Below are 10,855 nucleotides of genomic sequence, written 5' to 3'. Positions count from 1 at the left end.
GTCAACATTTTAACATACTCAACATTTTTTGTTGCTTATTATTACATGGAAATTAAAAATTCAAAAGTTGTTGAAAATTAAAAGTAATAAAAATCACAAGTATAATTAAAATGGTAACAAAAGGTTATTGTTTTAAAAAGTAAATAGCTTTCATATAATTTCGTTTAACCAATAAGTAATAAAATGTTGATAAGCGCGTTGTTGTTGATTGGAGACAGCGACATGTCATTATGGAAGTGTAAACAGAGCCAAGTTGCATATTTTTGTATTTAAGTCAAAACCTATATAAAAACATATAAAACTTGGTTCATGTGTATATGTACAATTTAAAAAGAATTGTTTTTATAAAATATAAACAAGTTTAGGCAATAAGTTTATATTTTCATATATTAAATACTCCGAAGTTTCGAAGTATTTTAAATTTCTTTCTCAAGGCAGTTCTTTTTACCAGCAATAAACCTGAGTTCAGAATTTGGTACTAAAAATATCTTCAATATCGTTTACTACAATAAATCAATTTAGATATTGACAATGTTCTCATTTTTTAGTTAACTTACTATGTTCTTCATATATCCGTCATACAAATAGTTCTACTGAAAAACAATAAATAATTTATAAAATTAAAATAAAATAGAACTCTGCTAGTCCGAATTGATTAAAGTTGGGATTAATTCGAATTACTGAGATATTTGGATTAAGGGAGTTATATTGAAAATACAAGAAAAGTCTTATATATATTCACTACTCATTAAAGTAATCCATAAATTAAATTATAAAAAGCGTAGTAAAGTGTGTCCAAGATCAATGATCAGATGATCAATGATGATACTTTGCTATTAAACACTATATGGTAGAACCAAGACAAGACGTCATTTTAATTGCAAATTTATTATTTTCTTATAGGTATATAGTTTTTGCATTTGCATTATTGCTTCACAAGCATCAGTCCTCAATTTAACTTGAATGTATGTTTAATGCAGTGACCACGAAAGTACAGTAGAATTACAATTAACAGCATGGAAAATACTGTCATGCGTTCTTGAAAAAACTTTCTGTAGAAAGCTTGTTGACATTTTGGCTACGCTACCCTAAAGTATTTCTTCGAATCCATTAGCTCTGTAATCTTTTTTTGTTTTGTTAATACTTTTTTTATACATTACTCAATACGTGCGAACTTGGATTCTAATCAAATGTACAATTTGTTGTTGTTGCACGATGACGTTCTACTCTTTGTACGAAGCTTCCCAAGTTCCAGTCATATATGATTCTACAGAAAAACCGTTTTCTGTCACTTTATTAGTATTGTTGCCATAAACTTTTTTTTACCATTTGAGATTAGATCAATTGACTTTTGCGCCAATACGTTTTCAGCGGTGCAATTGCAAACGGTAGGAACAATTTGTCGCTTTTTCAAACAAAGACCAAAGTTCAGAATTTATTAATAAAAAAAAAAAGTTTTAAAACTCAGGGGTAAAAAGCTACTTACTGATCGAACTCTATTGATTTGCGAATATATTTTTCAATTCTGTTTATTTTATGAATTGCTAAGCGATTGCTCTCTATTCTTCCTTCTGTTTATAGGTTATTGTTTATAATTGTTGGTATGCAAATAAATTGAAAATTTTAAATTTTAAATAGAAAATAACAATGAGTATGCAAACCAAATTTTTATTTTAAGTTCTTTATATTTAAACAAATTAATGGGAAACAAAACATTGCGATCAATCAGATCGGTGAGAATTTCCGTTTTGAATAATGGGTGAAGAGTCTTTATTTAAATGAGAAGTAAACACTATCTTTAGTTGTTTATTTAGATCATGAAAGCGTAATATTTTGTAAATAAAATAAATACATTTGTTTAGTGCATTTGTGGAATCACTATAAGAACTTTAAGCTATAAGTTCATAAATCAATATTCATATTTATTTGATTATATATTTAATATGCAATTTATTGTCATTATTTAGTTGGATTTTTTCAATGTTTATTGATGATGAGTTTTTTAAAAAGCTATTTAAACTTATACCAGTTACTGATACCAGTATAATTTATATAATTAAGAATTTATTAGCATTTCATTTAAAAAAGATAATATATAACGCTTGTAAATAATATATGAGATATAATAGATTTAATAAGCAATAATTAGTTTTTGTTAGGTACTATTGTCTTAAATATAAGCTAGGATCATTGTCTACTATTGAACCATAATACGGTATAGGGTATTGCGTTTGAACAGAATATATCAAAGCTGGGTCGAAGACTATGGTTGATAAAGCCTTGGAGAATTTAGTCGCTGGTGATGATTACATCTCTGCTTTCAGTGCCTTATAAAACTGGAACTTTAATATTCTTATTGAATATTCTTTCACGCTTTACGTAAAGAGATTATCTTCAATTACGTAAGCTAAAAGCTTTGCAATTCTTTTACTGATTAACATTAAGAAAATAGTAAAAACATGCATTAATGTTATTAACCATACAGAAAAAATGTTTAAAAGAGTGTATTTATAATTTGGAAAAATTATAATTATTTTAGAAAAAAATTATCAGAAGTGTCTAATATAACTAATAATATAAATAATATAATTATATAATTTATTTAATATATACTATAAAAATTATAGACTGGTTTAGATAAAAAATTGTATAGGATTATTCTATAATTAATGAAGCTATTAATCGCTTGAATTTTTTTTTATTTATAAGAAAAAAAGTTATATAATTGTGATAAAATAATACCTAGATTAGATAAATTAACTGTGGAAATCATACTATTGTAGAGAAAGATAAAAAGGTTATATATGTACATATGTGCAGTTTCTGTTTAATTTTTATAAATAATGTGAGCGATTATTTCACGTTGATATTATTTTTTATTCTGTATGAAATGCTTTATATTTGAAAAACGTTGATTATAGAGCATATGGTGTTAATTATCGGTTAATTCAAATTAATAGATTATTCTAAAAAAAAATTTAATTCGTATCTCATAAAACTAGAAATGATTATAAATAGCGTTAGTTGAATACTCTACAATTTCGTAGTTATTATATTTTTTCATAAAATATAGAAAAAACATTTAAATATGTATTATATATAAAAAAGATTATTAATCAGAATGATTTACATTTTTGCGTGAACTGTCGCGATATCGGTTTCCCGGATTATAATAGAGTTAAACATTTTAAACAATTGTTTCACTATGCCATATGCCTATATAGCTAACTACTTCAGATATTGAGTTTTTAAGTAGCAATCTTTTTATGTTGATTACACACACGCCATCTTACGCTAACTAGTTTATGCAATTTTTACTTTACACGAACAACTAGAAACAAGTAGACTATTTGTTTTCCCATAAATCGAAAAGTAGGCAATATTGACATACAGTGTTAGTGTTAGGGACAAAATGTTTCAGAATAACTTTCTATTAAAATCTGTTGTTAAATTGGCATAAACGGGTAATCATAATTATGTTCTTAATTTACCCATAATATATTCAAAAATCCGTTTTCACAATCTTTATTAATTAAAATTTTTTAATAATCTATAAAAAACACTATAATAATATTTACACATCTACTACACACATATATTTTGATTTTAAATGCGTTTAATAACGAATAATTATTATTATCATATAACGGCCGCAAAATGTAGCACCAAATGCTTCCCATACTGACCGACCGTTTTTTTAAAATTTTTTTTTTTCGACTCATTCACACAATGCACGCGATAGTCTACAGTTTGAGTGAGTAGTGTTACGCTTACTCATTTCGTTTAGTGGATCGCTCTAACGACCTGTGATGTCTGGTGACTTCGCATTATATACAAATTTCATAATCATTTCTTTAGATTACAGAAGTATTTCATATTTTTCAACAGAAAAGTACAAACTTATGAATGAAATTTTTTGAAATTTATATATTTTTCAACAAATTCGCGCATATTGCTTTTCCAGACATCACGCCATACACATTTTTTTAACATGAGCAACGTGCATTTGCCTTGAAGAGGACGATTATGTACATACATAGTATACTTCAGCCGCTATACATCACGCACATTTATGGATAAAACACTATGACAGCACACATATCAGTTTTAATTGAAATATGGCATTTTCATTAAGTTTATTAAATCGTGTATATTACATCATTTTAAGAACTATTGTGCAAATTTGAAAGGGTTATTCTTCACAACTTTCACTGAAAATCTTTAAGATTTTCACTAATAATATTCACATTTCATTTGCACTTACCTTATTTATAAAGCGTTTAGGTTTCTTAAATAAACTAAATTATTATATGTTAGAAAAATAAAAATAAATTTTCTGTTATACTTGGTCTGTACACTTTCGAATGTACTTTTTATTTATTATTTTATTATGTACAATAAATGAAATTGCACCGCGAACGTCATTAAGCGCTGCCTACTTTTGATGGATGTTTGGAATAGAAATGCAAAAACAATGTGATTGAGCACCGAAAATATGTTTTTGACGTTTCTTTTGTATGATTACTTTTGCTTGTATGAATTATCCCAATGCTTATCAAACTGTACACAATCTACAGTTTAGCATGTGTTGGGGATTTGTAGATAAATTTCATACAATTTAGTAAATTTAAAATAGAGTAATTTGTTTGTTGAATTAATAATAAAATGATAATAAAATGAAAAATATTAAATAAAAGTTTGAGAAATATTTTTGAGTACACATAATATTAAGCAAATTATTTAATACTACGTAAGTGTTAAAAACGTTTATATATAAATAGTTTTAAGCTCATATAATGTTTTGTTTGAAATAATTTTTTATTTCCTTGTAGCTTAGATCGAAATAAAAAACAAAGCGAACCATTTTATAGCAGATTTATATCGAAGATAAATTCCAGTGATAGTGCTAGTAACATGTATTCGGAACTAAGTCTCTAGATATGTAATATATTAAAAAGAAGTTGTCAATCACATTAAATCACTTGAAAATTTTTCGCTTTTATATGTATTGGAAGTATTTTAGTGCTGTTAGCAAGCATATAATTGCTTACTAAGGTAACATTTATGTATACACACCGTATATATGCTATATTACACCTTCCTAGTAGTCATTAATAAGCTTCTGTAGGTTAAGAAAAATTTGATGCTCTAAAAGGTAAGCATTTTGTTAAATGTGACAATCAAAAAACGTTTACCACTTTTCTCAGGATTGACCCACTCCATGGGTCAGAATATTTTTTGCAGGGTCTATAATTGAAGTATACTTTCTCACTTTTGGAGTTTTCTATATTAAATTTAAATTCGTAATAGACATTCAAAAGAAGACTGAGTAATTGTGGTTTCGCTTACTTTACTTTCTTAAAACAACCAAATAATGAAAAAACAAAAACATATATATTTCTCTATGTGTTTTCAGTTGATATCCTGGTGATTTTGAGCCCATTAGTACATATATTCAACTAATATTGTAGAGCCATTTCTTACCGTCAGCTCTCTTTCACTTAAGCAATATTTTTGAAAGTACGGTTAGAATAGAGAATCTCTAACTGGATAGTCATTGTATAGCTTCCACTAAGATAATACTTACGAAGTATTTATACATTCATTTAGAACATACTTACACCAAGACGTGCATTACGAAATAAAAGCTGAGTAAGGATTTAGAAAATATCATTTTCAACTGGACAATATTTAGGAAGTATAACTTTCACCTGAATAACACACAGGAAATGTAGCTTCTACCTAAGCTAGATTTTGGAAGGGATTACTAGGAAATACTTTGGAATCATAACTACGAGTATCACATTAATATGAATTTGAAGTACAACTTTCACCTGATCGTGCTTTGAGAAGTGTGACTTCCACTTAAACGTGATTTTGAAATGTAATTTCCACCTAAATGTTATTTAGAAATTATAACTCTCACCTAGATAGTATTTAAAAAATATAACTTTAATAGCGGTAGTGTACATATGTAAACAATAAATGTATAACTTTCTTCTTTCAACCAGAATACTTAATTACTTACTGTATGTTAGACCTCAGCCAGATTAACATAACCTTAACAAATCAGTATATATATTTATCTTTTTATCAACGATTGTTCATCATTTTTTTTTATCAGATGAATATCATTTTTGTTATTGGTCTCCATTATGCTCCTTTAAATTTTATTCGAAAATCTCTTGGATTATATGTTAGATCTTTTAAATTTTTTAAAATGGTGCGATTTCGTTGTCTGAACTATAGCTTATCCTAATTTTAATATTTTTTTTCTTTTGAAATTTAAAATAAGATTTTGTAAAAATTATTTTCCTGTGAGATAACTTATTTACTTAAATTTGGTTAAATTTTACATTAATGTATATAATAAGCATAATTTCTTATGCCAAAAAAAAGAATTTTTTGACTTACACCACCGCCATCTTTCGGCGCATTACGAAAGTATAAAATCTATTATTCCACTTTCTTGAAGAAACTTTTCTTCTTGGCTACATCACCACCACTTTTCAATTAGGAATTCTTACAATAAAAGTTGAACTCATCTCAATTTTGGTTAAGGATATTGTACGACCCTCGCATAAAAACGAAACCATCATCCGTTAAGAGTAGCTGAAAGTAACTGTGAATGAAAGCTTTAACCTCTAAGCAGCTCAAATGAATTTCTTTCTACAAGTTGAGAATAAAAAGGAATTTGTAATTGTGCTGCAAACATTACGCAGCTCTAAGTTTATTAAATGCATAAAGGCGCACCGTGACAGGATGCAGCTGGAGCTGGGGCTGTAGCATTTGCAATTTAGTGAATTGACACCTGCTGCGTGCTGTTCGAATTAAAAAGTGCTTTCAGGATGCTTTATTATGAAGAACGCTGACAACCATTAAACCCGCCATATTGCCATAATAACATTACGCTGAGCATGGCATGATTGCCGCGGAGTTGAGTTGTCAGCATCGATGTCATTATCCTTGCGGCGACATGTTGCATGCGGAGGAACGTTGCACAAAGTGCAATGTGAGCTGCTGCTGCAGATTATTAAAATAATCAGAAAGCAACGATTTTGCATAAAAATTGATATGAAAATAGGATATGATATGAAACGAAAATGGGAAAATCTTTAAGAAAGAAAATGCGAAGATATGGGGTTCATATTTCATTCTTGATGCTATTTGTTATTTTTGTTATTGTATGCGAATGTGGCAACTTTAATTTTTGTGTTTTTATTATTATTTTTTTTTTTTGTATATTAATAATATTCCTTCCTCGTTTATTAAGGAAAAATATTGTACTTTACAAATACTTCGCAGCGAATTTGTATTCTAATGTCTTTTAAAAGCATTTCTCGTATGTTTTCATAATCGCTTTAAGCTTCATTAAATTTCGTTAATGGACGTACTTTTTCCATACATTCATACATTGTGTTTCAGAGATATTTCCGGATGATTATGTGTGTTGGTGTAATTTGAACGCTGTACCACCACGTATTGTTTGCATGCGTGTCCATGGCTCATGAGCGCCTGTCCGTCCGTTTATTCATTGTTTCCGTTTTGGTTGGGTACACCGTTTTGGTAAATCACGAACAAAAGGTAATAATCATAATTTTTTGTTGCTCTCTTTGTTCGCCGCCTTACGACCCATGGACGACCTGTTTTCAATCTTAGTACCTTTAAGTAGATAATGGATCGGTTGGTCGGTTGACTGTTTTCCTGCTCGCTGGAGTTGCGTCCATGATTTCCTGCGGCGTTTACGTTGATATCTGAAACATGGCGCCGCTTCCTTCCGTTGTCACTTTTAAAAATTCTAAAAATGTTTAAGCAAAATTTTTGTGGTATATTATTTTTATCTTTCTATCTTTTTCTCTGTTTTCTGTTTCTGTTTCTGTTTCTGTTGATTGTTGTAGTTCTTTTTGACATTTTCCTTGCCTTTTTATCTTTCGCTGTTTGCATAACAAAGTTTGTTGTCGTTAATTTATTTTTATTATCGGTGCGTGTGTTCGCAATGATGGCCTCATAAACGCTTTAGATTGCGATTATCTCTTATTTTGCGTTGCCTACTGAGTTTTTATTCTCACATCTTTACTCCATTTTGTTCTTTTCATTTTTTTTATTTATTTATTTATTTTTTTTCTGTGTTATCAAATATGGTCGATGTAACCCGGGGTGATATATAGTATGTACGAGTACGTACAAGTATTAAAAAAGTTCTAAACTTTCGTAATCTTCATTGCAAAGGGTTTTTTCTTAAATTAAACAAAACAAAAAAAAATAATGAATTCATTTTGTCTGTAGGTCTTAAGGCAGCAATTAAATATTTAATAATATATTAAAAAGCCGAGAAAAGTTGTTTTATTTAAGATAGGTGTAATAAGGAACTGGGTTCTCTAGTTCTCTATAATAAAGAAACACCTTTGAGCGATGTGTTGGGTTAAATAGACAAACTTTGATGCTAACAGCCATTATGTTTATATATATTTATCATCGCAAATCCCTATAATTTCAAGCCTTAACGCTCTTAAATCGTCCACAGTGAGGTTAAGTGTATCTCTCCCAATGATGATGTAAATGTGTAGAATAGATATAGAAAGAATAATTTTCTGTTCTAAACTATTAAAACTCAATTATGAGACAGTTTCCATATCCATATTTTTTTACTTATTATAATTGAATGATGAGTGTTACACACTCCTTTTATCTTGTTATCTTAGGAACTGAAAAGACTTACTGAATATCTAACAATGAAAATCAAAACTAAAAGAAGGACTTGGTGCGAATGCCAGAGTAAACAGTTTAAAAATTAATTAAGACTTATTTTTTTTAAATAATTACAAAATTAATTATTAGGAAAACCAAAGCAAACTTCACTTTTCAACGTTTATTCTTATATAAGGACGTTCTTTCAACAGGTGGCATCCAATACGACAGCATAAGATCGTAACCAGATCGTAGTCCTTCTGTCACACCAGAAACTTGCTCTTACCCAGCGCGTGTAAGACAAATTGCATTCTAAGCTAAAATTCACATCTTTGAAGGCTACACCAGAGATGACCTAATCAGAGGGTTAAACGACGGTCATATCTGTACACTGAAACTCAAGCAGTAGTAAAACTATTATCTTCTTCAAAGTTTTCTCGAGAATTTGGGTGAACTACTATGACATGATGCAGCAACTGTCAAATAAAAACAATGTTTTTGTCAGTCAGATATATGGTCACATAGAAATCAATCAAAATTAGTCCATGCATTATATCGCAAGAACCAAATCAGCGATTCAATTCTGCGGGGTCGTGCTTTATTGTAGAATAACTTGGTACACAATTATTTTTAATATCGAAATTGTTTGTAACTGAAAAGTGTTATGCAATACTTTGGGTAATTACCAGAGATGTAACGTCTTTATAAATTCAGTAAGGTGTCATTTCTTAGTAGGGCAAAACAGAAGTTATTGGTCATCCTATGGATTACTATGGTTTGCGTTATCATCTTGATCAAATGAGTTTATCTAAGAATGTTGAATGTCAGCCTTGCTTGTAAGTACATGAGATCTCTTGTCATATTTTTTATAACTGACTGGCTTTGATGTGAGCCAGCTGGAGATTAATAATCAGGGAGTTCGTAACTCGTTTGATATCAAGAAATTCACGTCATGTAACATTTTGGCTATCATATGCAACGCTTAGTGTATTCTGTCCAATTACGTTAGTTTCCTGCGCAAATGATCAATTATGTTCACAGTGGCCCGCTGCCTTGGGATATAATATCTTCATTTTTCTATTCTATTTTATTATAAAAAAAAAACGGTGGTACATTTTGACTTATTTTCAAAATACAATACTCACTAAATGTTAACATGTAGACCCATTTTGATAAAAATTTGTTGTTTTACGAAAGCTTGGAATAGATATCTTCCAAAAATATTCAGAAGCCAAGGATGGAATAGGCAGATTGATCCATAGACGTGGGTTGTATATATATTGGTTTCCAGATCATAAAGGCATAAAGGGAAGTATAATATTTCTAAAATTGGCGCTAACTTTCATTCAGTATACCTTCAGTATACACCACTATACAGAAAACTAGACGAATAGCGAAGGATAGGTAGAGAGTTTAAGTGACATTAAAGTTGCCATTGTGCAATCTTACTTAAAAAAAATATATAATTTGTGTTGTTGTTTAATCGACTCACGTTAGTTAATATTTAAATGGGATACTGCATGGTTCAACGCAGGTATTGCAAACATTACCAGCAATGACGGTTTCAGGATATAAAGACCGGTTATTAATGAAATCTTATAACATCTGTCTATTTCTGTTTAATTCTGCAAAAACTTGAACAAATTTCTTTGGAGTTGCTTGTTTAGATGGACTGAAGTTCGACTCTTATGTTAAAGGGAAGTAATTATCTGTTGTTATTTTCAAATGCCCGACATATCCTAAGTAATGTGTATTATCATTAACTACTGATCTGGTATCATTACGAACTTATCAGTTCTATGTGTGACCTCGACCAGATTGCATTCTCTACTTACTTATCCAAAGCATGTAATGACTTTGATGCTTATATTGGAGATAACGAATAGGCATTTGAGGAAAAGAACCAAAGAGCAACTGATCATCTTTTGGCGAATGATGGGCTGTGTTAAGGTAGATGAAAAGCGTTTTCCTATTAACTAAATTTTTATACAAAATGAAATTTGTTAAACACTTTTTTAATTGTTAACATGTTTAAATGCTACTAAAAGAAGCCATGTGATTATTCGAAAAAGGTAAACGGAAGGAGAGCACAAAAAAACATACTTTCAGTTGTTTGTGTTCAACCCACTCAGCTTAACAAAGTCAACTGCTATGACATTTGCATACA

The sequence above is a fragment of the Teleopsis dalmanni genome, chromosome 2, assembly GCF_002237135.1.
Source record: "Teleopsis dalmanni isolate 2A chromosome 2, ASM223713v2, whole genome shotgun sequence".
Lineage (NCBI taxonomy): Eukaryota > Metazoa > Arthropoda > Insecta > Diptera > Diopsidae > Teleopsis > Teleopsis dalmanni.
This window is presented reverse-complemented; position numbering follows the sequence as displayed.